Below are 12,758 nucleotides of genomic sequence, written 5' to 3'. Positions count from 1 at the left end.
TCGCCCCCCCTGTTTATTTTTTTTGCCATTTTCTGTTTAACGGAGAGCAGAATTACTCAACACATTTCTCAACATGACAGTTTTAATATCTCATCTCTAATAACTGATTTATTTTATTTTTGTCATGATGATAGTAAATATTATTAGACTAGATATTCTTCAAGACACTAGTGTTCAGCTTAAAGTGACATGTAAAGGCTTCACTAGGGTAATTAGGGTAACTAGGCAGGTTAGGAAAATCATTGTATAACAGTGGTTTGTTCTGTAGACAGTTTAAAAAAAATTAACTTAAAGGGTCTAATAATTTTGACCCTAAAATGGTTCATAAAAAATTTAAAACTGCTTTTATTCTAGCCAAAATAAAACAAATCAGACTTTCTCCAGAAGAAAAAATATGATCAGACACACTGTGAAAATTTCCTTGCTCTGTTAAACATCATTTGAGAAAAAAGAAAAATAGGCTAATAATTCTGACTTCAACTGTGTATGCTTGCATATAGGCCACTGCTGTCGTACTGTTCAGTTCCCCTTCGGTTGGGGAACTTCAGTGCCATGAATGGGAGGATTCGGATCAGAAGCCGCTTATCTGGAGAGTATTGAACGGGCCAATGAATGAAATTAATTGGCAGCGTAAGCTTGCGCAGGTGTGCGACATCTGCAATTATCTCAGCATATAAGCACACCTGAGCCAGCAGACGCCATCCTTTTCGCTTCAGATCCTTTCTGAGTGAGTCGATGAGGGTTCCTCTTGCTGATCAGCACTTCAGAGCGAACGAGTGTGTCTCCCGGTCCAGAGTGGGTCTTCGCGGTGGCAGACGGTCGAGCTGGGTTACTCCCTTGCCTGCGGTTCTTTGGGTCCGGTCCTCCAGAGCGGTGCGTATAGTTGCAACTTTCCTAAAAGAGCAACACAGTCGTGCAGCACGTCCTTTTCAGGATGGCGCTCCGACTGTGCGTTTCTGGATGCGGGGGTTTCCTGTCTCCGGATGATGGACACGATCACTGCATTGCATGTTTGGGGGTCCAGCATGTTAATGCGGTGCTCGCGGGCGGTTCATGTCGTCATTGCGATGCCATGACCGTTGCACAGCTAAGATCGCGGCTAACTTTCGCAAGAGAGCGAGCCACCCCAGTTGCCTCCTGTTCTAAAAAAGCAGCGGGCGCTCGGGCAGATCTGAGGGTTTCAGCGGGAGCTAATCCGCCGCCCACGGGCTCGCGGACCTCTCGCTCCTCACGGCGCTCCATCCAAGCTTCGGGTGGTGAGAGTGATCCGTCTAACCAGATGGTAGCTCTCACACTCGCTGACACCGGAGATCAGATGTCCTCCGCGGCATCGGAGGATGGGCTTTCACTGTCCGACGAAGATCCGGACCCGCTCGCCCCCTCCGGGCAGGTGAGCGCTGTCAAATCGGATCCTGAAGCGGACATGTTAGCCGTGCTTTCCCGGGCTGCTTCGGCCGTGGGGTTGGAGATGGTTTATCCCCCAGCTCCGCGGCCGGACCGACTAGATGGGTGCTACGTAGAGGACCAGAAGGTGAAGCCTTCGAAGCCTCTCGTCCCCTTCTTCCCGGAAGTGCACAGTAGGCTCACGCAGTCCTGGAGGGCACCTTTCTCTGCCCGTGCTGCGAGTGCCTCCGCCCTCACCGCCCTTGACGGCGGAGCTGCCAGGGGGTATGAGGCGATCCCGTCAGTGGAGCGCGCTATCGCGGTCAATCTTTGTCCGCGCGGCGCCTCTACGTGGCGGGGTTTGCCCCGCCTCCCGTCCAAAGCCTGTAGGTTGTCTGCCTCCCTCGGAGCCAGAGCTTATAAGGCTGCGGGCCAGGCTGCTTCTGCTTTGCACGCGATGGCCACCTACCAGCGCTACCAAGCGCAGGCGCTGGCCGAGCTGCACGAGGGCGGGTCCAACCCAAGCTTATTACATGAGCTGCGCACCGCGACCGACTATGCTCTTCGGACTACTAAGTCCGCCGCGTGTGCGCTGGGGAGGACGATGTCCACACTTGTGGTTCAGGAACGCCACCTCTGGCTAAACCTGGCCGATATGCGCGACGTTGACAAAGTTCGCTTTCTTGACTCGCCCATATCCCAGGCTGGCCTGTTCGGCGACACCGTCGGTGAATTCACCCAGGAATTCAAGGCGGTGAAAGAGCAGTCGGATGCGATGGGCAATGTCATCTATCGGCGTGGCCGTAAGCCCGCTCCGCCCGCCGAGCCATCCACCTCCGCTGTTCCTCGCCGAGGGCGCCCGCCAACGAGTGCTGCCCCGCCCCCGCCTGCGCCTCCGGCCAAGCGGGCGCGGCGTTCACCTCGAAAGCAGGCAGCCCCTCCTGCCCAGGGCGCCGTTAAGTCCGGTAAACGGACCACGAAGCGTCCCTGAGACAGGCCATCCGGAGAAGAGGAAACTTGCTCTTTCCCCGCTGGAGGGCGGGGCCCCGATAACAACGGTACTTTTCAGTGCCACCAAAACATCAGTAAAAGAGCACTTTTTCCCTTCCCCGGATGTGACTGCACGAGTTCTGCCAGTCCGGGACGCGCTGCCTTCCGGCTCGCAGACTCTACGTGCTTCGCCAGTGGCTCACGAGCGCTGGGGGGACGGTCTCCCTTCCCTCAGCCCTCCAGCCCCCTCTCCGGAGTCAGGGTGCGGAGCCAGAGCGAATCGCTCTCCTCCAGCTTTTCCGCGGGACCCTCGTGCTTCCCGGATCAGCACACCCACTCCGCGCTGCCCCACCGCTGGTACGTCAGCGATTGTAGCGATGACTCCATTAGCGAGGGCTCTGCCTGCCTGGTTAGCGCGGGCCAGCCCCTCGCGGTGGCTCATACGCACAATCAGACTCGGTTACGCGATTCAGTTCGCGAAACGGCCCCCCAAGTTTACGGGCGTGTATTTCTCCAGGGTCAACCCCCTGTCCGCCCCTGTCTTGCGAGAGGAGATTGCTGCCCTCCTGGCGAAAGGTGCAATCGAGCCGGTTCCTCCAGCCGAGATGGAGAGTGGGTTTTACAGCCCATACTTCATCGTACCCAAAAAGAGCGGTGGGTCACGGCCAATCCTAGATCTGCGCGTTTTGAACCGCTGTCTGCACAAGCTGCCGTTCAGAATGCTCACGCAGAGGCGCATTCTCCAATGCGTTCGTCCTCGGGATTGGTTTGCAGCCATAGACCTGAAGGACGCGTATTTCCATGTCTCCATTCTTCCACGCCACCGCCAATTTCTGCGGTTTGCGTTCGAGGGTCGAGCGTGGCAGTACAAGGTCCTCCCCTTCGGGCTCTCTCTGTCTCCGCGGGTCTTCACCAAACTCGCGGAGGGTGCCCTAGCGCCCCTTCGGCTCGCGGGCATTCGCATACTCGGTTATCTCGACGACTGGCTGATTTAGCCCACTCGCGGGAGCAATTGATTATGCACAGGGACGAGGTGCTTCGGCATCTCCGCCTACTGGGGCTTCAGGTCAACCGAGAAAAGAGCAACTCGCCCCCGTGCAGAGGATTTCTTTTCTCGGGATGGAGCTGGACTCGATCACCATGGTAGCGCACCTCTCCGAGGAACGCGCTCGCCTGTTGCTGAACTGTCTGAGGGAGCTCGACAGCAAACTAGTGGTCCCACTGAAGTTCTTTCAGAGGCTCCTGGGGCATATGGCATCCGCAGCCGCCGTCACGCCGCTCGGGTTGCTCCATATGAGACCACTTCAGCACTGGCTTCACGATCGGGTCCCCAGACGCGCATGGCACGCGGGCACACACCGGGTCTCGGTTACTGCGCTGTGTCGCCGCGCCCTCAGCCCTTGGAACGACCCCTCGTTCCTACAGGCCGGTGTGCCTCTAGGACAGGCGTCCAGCCATGTTGTTGTTTCAACAGACGCTTCCAACACGGGTTGGGGGGCCGTGTGTCGCGGGCATGCGGCTGCGGGCCTCTGGAAGGGTGCCCAGCTGCATTGGCATATCAATCGCCTAGAGCTGTTGGCAGTGTTCCTCGCTCTCCACCGCTTTTTACCGGTGCTGGAGCGGCAACACGTGCTGGTCAGGACGGACAGTACGGCGGCGGCGGCGTATATCAACCGCATGGGGGGTATGCGCTCTCGCCGCATGTCTCAGCTCGCCCGCCGTCTGCTCCTCTGGAGTCACCCGCGGCTGAAATCGCTGCGCGCCATTCACGTCCCAGGCACGCTCAATCGTGCAGCCGATGCGCTCTCACGACAGCTGTTACGCCCTGGAGAATGGAGACTCCACCCCGAGTCTGTTCAGCTGATATGGGCGCGATTCGGGGAGGCCCAGATCGATCTGTTTGCTTCCCCCGAGAACGCTCACTGCCAGTTGTTTTTTTCCCTGACCGAGGGCTCTCTCGGCACGGATGCACTGGCCCACAGCTGGCCTCGGGGCATGCGCAAGTATGCGTTTCCCCCAGTGAGCCTGCTCGCGCAGTTTCTGTGCAAGGTCAGGGAGGACGAGGAACAGGTTCTGCTAGTTGCGCCCCTTTGGCCCAACTGGACCTGGATATCAGAGCTCTCACTCCTCGCGACGGCCCTCCCCTGGCGGATCCCTTTGAGAGAGGACCTACTCTCTCAGGGACAGGGCACCATCTGGCACCCTCGCCCCGATCTTTGGAACCTCCACGTGTGGTCCCTAGACGCGAGGAAGACTTAGGTAACCTACCGACTGCGGTGGTTAATACCATCACTCAGGCTAGAGCCCCCTCCACGAGGCGCGCCTACGCCCTGAAGTGGAGTCTATTCACTGAATGGTGCGTCTCTCGCAGAGAAGACCCCCGAAATTGCCAGATTAGTGTTGTGCTCTCTTTCCTTCAAGAGAAGTTGGACAGCAGGCTGTCGCCCTCCACTCTCAAGGTTTACGTGGCCGCCATCTCCGCTTATCATAGCGCGGTAGCTGGCGGCACCGTGGGAAAGCATAACCTGGTCATCCAGTTCCTTAGGGGTGCTAGGCGAATTAATCCATCTCGCCCCCCTCTCATGCCCTCTTGGGATCTCGCCCTCGTTCTCACGAGTCTGCGATCCGATCCCTTTGAGCCACTCGAATCAGTATCTCTAAGATTTCTGTCCCTGAAGACAGCTCTGCTGGTTGCGTTGGCCTCCATCAAGAGGGTCGGGGACCTGGAGGCATTTTCGGTCAGTGACTCGTGCCTGGAATTCGGGCCGGATTACTCTCACGTTATCCTGAGACCCCGCCCCGGTTATGTGCCCAAGGTTCCTACCACCCCCTTTAGAGATCAGGTAGTGAACCTGCAAGCGCTGCCCCCGGAGGAGGCAGACCCAGCCCTTTCTTTACTTTGTCCAGTTCGCGCTCTGCGCATTTATGTGGACCGTACTCAGAATTTTAGATCATCTGAGCAGCTCTTTGTCTGTTATGGCGGTCGGCAGCAGGGAAGTGCCGTATCGAAACAAAGATTATCCCACTGGATTGTGGATGCCATTTCACTCGCTTATTCGAGTCGAGGTCAGCCGTGTCCCCCGGGAGTACGTGCACACTCCACTCGGAGCGTTGCATCCTCTTGGGCGCGTGCACGCGGCGCCTCTCTAACAGACATCTGTAGAGCTGCGGGCTGGGCGACACCCAACACATTTGCAAGGTTTTACAATCTGCGAGTGGAGCCGGTTTCCTCAAGGGTATTAGGTAACCCTTTGGTGATTGAGGAGACAACTCGGTAGGGTGTTGAAACACGCTTGCTGCGCCATTCTCCCTAACACGGAGGTACGTGCGCCTTTTTTATCTGTCAGTAAAGTTCCCCGTCAGGTGAGCCCTGCAGATTCCTCCGTGGCCCCCAGCACTGACTCAGCGGAGGAGTCACTTGCTGGCCCACTACGTTGTAGGTCTGCCCGCTGGTCAGCCCGCGTTTTGGGTATAGGTGCCTGCTATGCGTGATCCCCACTAGGCGATCCCATATGCTTATTCCGCCACGGTTAAGTCCCCCCCCTGGGCGGACCCGTGTCTTCCCTCTCCGCTAACCACTCTTTGCTATGCGTACTCCCCCTTTTTAGGGCTAGTCCATAGGTAAATTCTGCCATCTATCCCCCCCTTGGGTAACGGATGGCCTCCGCAGCGTCCTCCCTATCGGGATTGCACGCTTCCCAACGTACTGTCGTATTTCCTAGAATTATCTAGATGCTCACGACTTCCCAAAAAATATATCTAAATCCGTAAAACTTCTGTTGAAGTAGGATAAATTAGGGCCAGGGACACGTTGGAGGACCGCGCCCCCCATGATGTGGGTGCGTCACGCTTGCTTGACTATCTCCTCATCGGGGGTGTTGGTAAGGTGCAGTCATTATGGCGCTTTCCATATTCTCCCATTCATGGCACTGAAGTTCCCCAACCGAAGGGGAACGTTCGAGGTTACAGAAGTAACCCTTCGTTCCCCGAGGAGGGGAACGGAAGTGCCATATTCCGTCGCCATAATGACTGTCCCTTAGCTGTTTGAAAGTCTCTTCAGCTTAAAAGGATGGCGTCTGCTGGCTCAGGTGTGCTTATATGCTGAGATAATTGCAGATGTCGCACACCTGCGCAAGCTTACGCTGCCAATTAATTTCATTCATTGGCCCGTTCAATACTCTCCAGATAAGCGGCTTCTGATCCGAATCCTCCCATTCATGGCACTTCCGTTCCCCTCCTCGGGGAACGAAGGGTTACTTCTGTAACCTCGAACGTTCACTACAGTTACTTCTTCAGAACTCTTCAAATTCTGATTAGAAAAATCCCTTGAAACCCAAAAACATCTCTGAAAAAAGTGCAAAATATTCATGAAGATGATGAAGAACAAACCCCTTGGAACACAAGTACAGTAGAGTTGCACAGCATGTTAGACTGCAGCTGTACTGCATTCAACTGTGTTTATACTTCAGTGTATTGCAATACTCAATTTCACTGCAGGTATACACCTATATACTGCTGTTGTACTGGGTATCAAAGTTAAAGAAAGTTTTTACCGTGAACTTTATAGCAGCTTAAAACCACATGTGTGGGTGAAATCACGTATGGTTGACAATATCTTCACTATTATGCAGCACACGGGGCCGTCCCTCTGCTTTTACATTCACTGACCTTCTTCTTAGCTTTCATAATTGCGCATGTTAGTAAAACATGTGGGTTCGAGCGCTTGGGCGGCCTAAAAAAATCTGGCTGACACTTCAGACAGACACACCGGGGATGTGATCTGCTTGTGTGCGGTTTTGGACTGATGACGGTCAGATCTCCCTGTCAGTCTGTGAGCTTATATCCCCGTCGATATGCGCTGTGTGTGCGTGTGTGTTCAGTCAGCAGGTGCGCGTATCACCGCGAGTGTTTTCAGCGTCTTGTGACAGTGCAATGATGACTGTCTTCGCACACATAAACTCACGTTAAATGTCAGATATTAGCTGTTTCTGGAAGCCACTGGAGCTAAAATATTTGCAGCGTGTGGGCAGTGCGTCTGAGTGTGTGTGTGTGTGTGTGAGTCAGAATCGGCTCTCACATGTGTGTGGGCAGCTTCCAGATGGCTCCTCCAGCAAGCACACAAATGTCACTCTGATAACAAGCTGAAAGAGAGTGAGAAAAACAAGTTGTTGGAAGCACGCATGCATGCGAGCTCATAAACAACGCTGAAGATGATTATTAGCGCAGGATCATGTAGGCGACTCCTATACGCTTACAGCTCAAGTTCAAATGCAACCGATCCCTTTAATACCTCAAGCGTTTAGTCACGAGAGCGGTGGCATGAAACAAGCAGGTGGACGTTTTTAATGAAGTCGTCTGCTTCTCAGAGGCTTCTCCGAGTTTGATGAGAGAACACTTCGACAGTATGCTCAGACATGCTCATATAAAGTGGGCAATCTTTGGTATGAGTGCAAACACATTCTCGAACCTATTGCACTGGGCAGCTAATAAACAATAACACAGATCCATGCTTAGACTTTACAGAAAGAGAGAGAGATTTCAAACTAACATGGTCAAATGCAATCTGTGTCGATGTCTTATGGTCGTGTGCATTTAAGGGATAATTAGAAGTCCATGTGTTTGGTGTTTGATGCGAAATGCACCTGTGTTTGTGCTGACACGGCCCCTTGGCTCCTAGTGTTACACACTGTGGGCACCATCGTCTGCCATTTGCAGAAAGAGCTGTTCATCTAATCACTCAGCATTGATTGAAAACAGTTGACTAGAACTGTGATGATAAGAAACAGCAGCAGGATCTTCATTAACACAACATGAAGAAGCCAAGGTGGAACTTTAAAGGCAATCAGGTGCAAATAGAAATATATGAACGTTAGTGAAAAGTCCATTGTAAAATTAGTACCGGGTTGGACCCCTTTTGTCTTAAAGCCGCCTTAATCCTTCATGTCAGAGATTCAACAAGCTACTGGAAATATTCCTCAGAGATTTCGCTCCTTATTGACATGATAGCATCACACAGTTGCTGCAGATTTGTCGGCTGCACATCCATGATGCCAATCTCCCGTTCCACCACATCCCAAAGCTGCTCTATTGGATTGAGCTCTGGTGACTGTGGAGGCCATTTGAGTACAATGAACTCATCGTCATGTTCAGCAGTCTGAGATGATTGAGCTTTATGACATGCTGCGTTATCCTGCTGGAAGTAGCCATCAGAAGATGGAGACACTGTGCTCATAAAGGGATGGACATGGTCAGCAGCAATACTCAGGTAGGCTGTGGCGTTGATGCTCAATTGGTACTAATGGACCCAAAGAAAATCTCCCCCACACCATTACACCACCACCACCAGCCTGAACCGCTGATACAACTCTGCAGGCACAGGACGTCAACATGACGTCATATTGACGTTGTACCTCAACGTCATGGGGACGTTTGATTTTGTTTGGGAATGAAAATCGGGTTGACATCAGAACCCAACATCAGGCCGACGTCAATGTCCAACCTAAAATCAACCTAAAATCAACCAAATATCAACATCTAATCATGTTACAGCTTGACGTTGTGTTGACGTTAATACTATGACATCTATCAGACGTTGGATTTTGGTCACTTTCCAACACAATCTAAAATCAACCAAATATCAACGTAATTGTCAACGCATATCAACGCATTGTCCTTAGACGTTGACTAGACATCTAAATCTAACCTAATATTAATGTCTTGTGATGTTGTGTGCCTGCAGGAAAGGCAGGATGATCCATGCTTTCATGTTGTTGAGGCCAAATTGTGAGCCGAGCATCCGAATGTGTCAGCAGAAATGGAGACTCATCAGAGCAGCAACGTTTCTCCAATCTTCTATTGTCCAGTTTTGGTGAGTCTGTGTGAATTGTAGCCTCAGTTTCCTGTTCTTAGCTGACAGGAGCGGCACCCGGTGTGCTCTTCTGCTGCTGTAGCCCATCCGCCTCAAGGTTGGACGTGTTGTGTGTTCAGAGATGCTCTTCTGCAGAGCTCGGTTGTAACGAGTGCTTATTTGAGTTACTGTTGCCTTTCTATCAGCTGGAACCAGTCTGGCCATTCTCCTTTGAGCTCTGGCCTCATCAACAAGGCATTTGCGCCCACAGAACTGCCGCTCACTGGATATTTCCTCTTTGTCGGAGCATTCTCTGTAAACCCTAGAGATGGTTGTGCGTGAAAATCACAGGAGATCAGCAGTTTCTGAAATACTCAGAGCAGCCCGTCTGGCAGCAACAACCATGCCACATTTAAATCCCCTTTCTTCCCCATTCTGATGCTCACTTTGAACTGCAGCAGATCCTCTTGACCATCTAAAAGCTTTAAGTAGAAATTTCAGAAAAAGATATCTCTTTACGGACGCTTCTCTTCACCATCTTTGCTAGGCTCTGTTTCCACCTGATATTAACATGCCTTTGCTGTGACCTGATCAATGGTGGTCAGTGGTGATCAACCTGGCGGTCTGCTCCAGCACATAACAATGTAGATCATTTATTTAGGCTTGAATACTTTCTACTACCCCTGGAAAAGCATCTTAAACCAGTTGTGCACTTGTGATGTGATTGATGAAACTCCTAACACCATTATTAAAACAGGGTCTTGGAGACACTGGAGTCACTGATGCAGGCGGTGATGAGGACAAGGAAGCAGATGAAGGGATGTAAACACTCTCCAGAACACTTTCGCTCAGTTCACTCATCAACTCCGTGTGTCATCGCACCCTATAGTTGATAAGACCAACCCATGATGTTCTGTCCTCTGATGTGTGTCCTAGAGGAGCAAGGTGAACAAGTGCCGGCCCTAAAGAATAATTAATCAATGCATTCAAAATTAAAAGGTGTCTCAGTGTGCAGCTGGTGAATATGTGACCACCTGGCCTTTCTCTCTCTCTCTTTTCCTCGCTGGCCATGGCTGGAGTATCACAGTACTATAAATACCACACCACTGTCAGAGTAATTGATCACTCCAGAGGAAGTCTTTGACTCAGCTACAAACGCAGGTCTGAAGAAGAAGAGTGCGCTTGCCATGGAGGCAGCAGTGAACCGCTCTGCACTGGAAGTCATTTTCAAGACATCGTTCGTCTTCTTGAGACTGTTGAGTTCTCATTGATGAATGCAGAGTGAGAAAGAGATCTAACGATATTTAATAGCAATCCTCTGAGTGTGTGGTGTCAAATAGTGTAAGTAGCACAAAGCCATAAACACTGATCTTCATATTATTGGTCTACTACTCCTTATACTTTATACAAAAGAGGAAAAAGGCTGATCTAAATTCAGTGATAGAGCAATACTATAGGGCTAGTAATCAGCTCAATTCAGTGTCAGTTTAATTACACAACTGAATAGCAGCGAATTCATTATAAATCATGTTCAGTGTTATTGAGCAGTTTAGGATTAAATAAATGCTGTTGACTTCAAGGTATTATCCCAATTCCATATCTTCTATATTTTTCCAGCTATTTGGTATCAAAGGTTAATAATGCATTTAACTGTAGCAGTCAATGAGATTAGCAGAGTCAAGTTAGACACTTCAAGGTTCTTGTGGTTTGCTGCAGCTACCTCAGTCCTGGCAGATCACATGGTGTGAGCGATGATGAGCACATCACTTAGACAAAATATATTCGAGTGACGTTTGAGATATAAGTTGTGTTGACACTGAGATACAAGTTCCTGAGCCCAGTCCAGTGTCGGCTTCAGTCCTCGAGCTCAGTCCGGTGTCGGCCCCAGTGCCTGATCACATCATTTCAGTGTCTGCTCCAGTTTCCAAGTCCAGTGCAGAGTCAGCTCCACTCCCCGAGCCCAGTCCGGTGTCGGCTCTAGTTCCCGATCACAGTCCAGTGTCTGCTCCAGTTTCCAAGCCCAGTCCAGAGTCAGCTCCACTCTCCGAGCCCAGTCCGGTGTCTGCTCCAGTTCCCGATCACAGTCCAGTGTCTGCTCCAGTTTCCAAGCTCAGTCCACAGTCAGCTCCACTCCCACAGCCCAGTCCGGTGTCTGCTCCAGTTCCCGATCACAGTCCAGTGTCTGCTCCAGTTTCCAAGCTCAGTCCAGAGTCAGCTCCACTCCCCGAGCCCAGTCCGGTGTCAGCTCTAGTTCCCGAGCCCAGTCCAGTGTTGGCTCCAGTTCCCAAGCCAGTCCAGAGTCAGCTCCACTCCCAGAGCCCAGTCCGGTGTCGGACCATGTTCTCGATCACATTCCAGTGTCTGCTCCAGTTCCCAAGCTCAGTCCAGAGTCAGCTCCACTCCCGAGCCCAGTCCAGAGTCAGCTACAGTCCCTGAGTCCTGTCCAGTGTGTCATTCAGTTCCTGAGACCAGTCCAGTGTCGGCTCCAGTTGCTGATCCCAGTCCAGTTCAGAATCTGCTCAACTTCCCAAGCCCAGTCCAATGCTGGCTTCAGTTCCCAAGTCCAGTCCAGGGTCGCCTCCAGTCCCCGAGCCCAGACCGGTGTCTGCTCCAGTTCCCAAGTCCAGTCCAGGGTCGCCTCCAGTCCCCGAGCCCAGACCGGTGTCTGCTCCAGTTCCCAAGTCCAGTGCAGTGTCTGTTCCAGTTCCCAAGCCCAGTTCAGTGATGACTCCAGTCCCTGAGCCCAGTCCAGTATTGGCTCCAGTGCCCAAGCACAATGCAGTGGTGAAACTAGTCCTCCAGCCCATTCAAGTGTCTGCACCAGTTCCTGAGACAAGTCCAGTCTCTGCTCCATTCCTTGAGCCCAGTCTAGTGTCAATTTCAGTTCTCAAACCAGTCCAGTGTTTGCTCCAGTCCCCGATCCCAGTCCTGTCCAGTGTTGCCTCCAGTCCCCAAGCCCAGTCCAGTGTTGGCTCCAGTCCCCAAGCCCAGTCCAGTGCTGGCTCCAGTCCACAAGCCCAGTCCAATGGCAGCTCCAGTTTCTGAGTCCAGTTTTGGGTCGACTCGTTTCCTAGCCCAGTTCCTTGTCAGCTCCATTCCCTTAGCCCAATCCAGTGTCAGCTCCAGTTCAGTGCAGTGAGCTCAGTGCAGTGTTGGCTTCAATTCCTGAGCCAAGAACAGTGTCAGCTTCAGTTTCCGACCTCAGTCCAGTGGCTCTGGCACCAGATTCAGCTCCTGTTCTCCTGTTTTTTGCCCTGTATCTGCTCCACACAAGCTCCTAGCTAGTTTGCAGCTCTGCTGGCCACAGTCAGGCCTCCAACTCTGTAAGTTTCCCACTTGTCTTTTGCTCTACTGGATCCACTCTGGTCATCAATCCTACAGACTCAACACTATTCCTCAGTTCTACCAGTCTGCGTCCTCCATGACTCCTCCTACGGTTGGCTTCAACGTGGGCTGTCATCTTGGCTGTGGCCTGGGTCCCACCTGACTCCTACAGCTCCTAATGGCCCACCCTGGTCTGCCCTGTCAGTTTCCTTCC

Source organism: Danio rerio, chromosome 23, assembly GCF_052040795.2.
Source record: "Danio rerio strain M-AB ecotype USA chromosome 23, GRCz13ab, whole genome shotgun sequence".
In the NCBI taxonomy this organism is placed as follows: Eukaryota; Metazoa; Chordata; class Actinopteri; order Cypriniformes; family Danionidae; genus Danio; species Danio rerio.
This window is presented reverse-complemented; position numbering follows the sequence as displayed.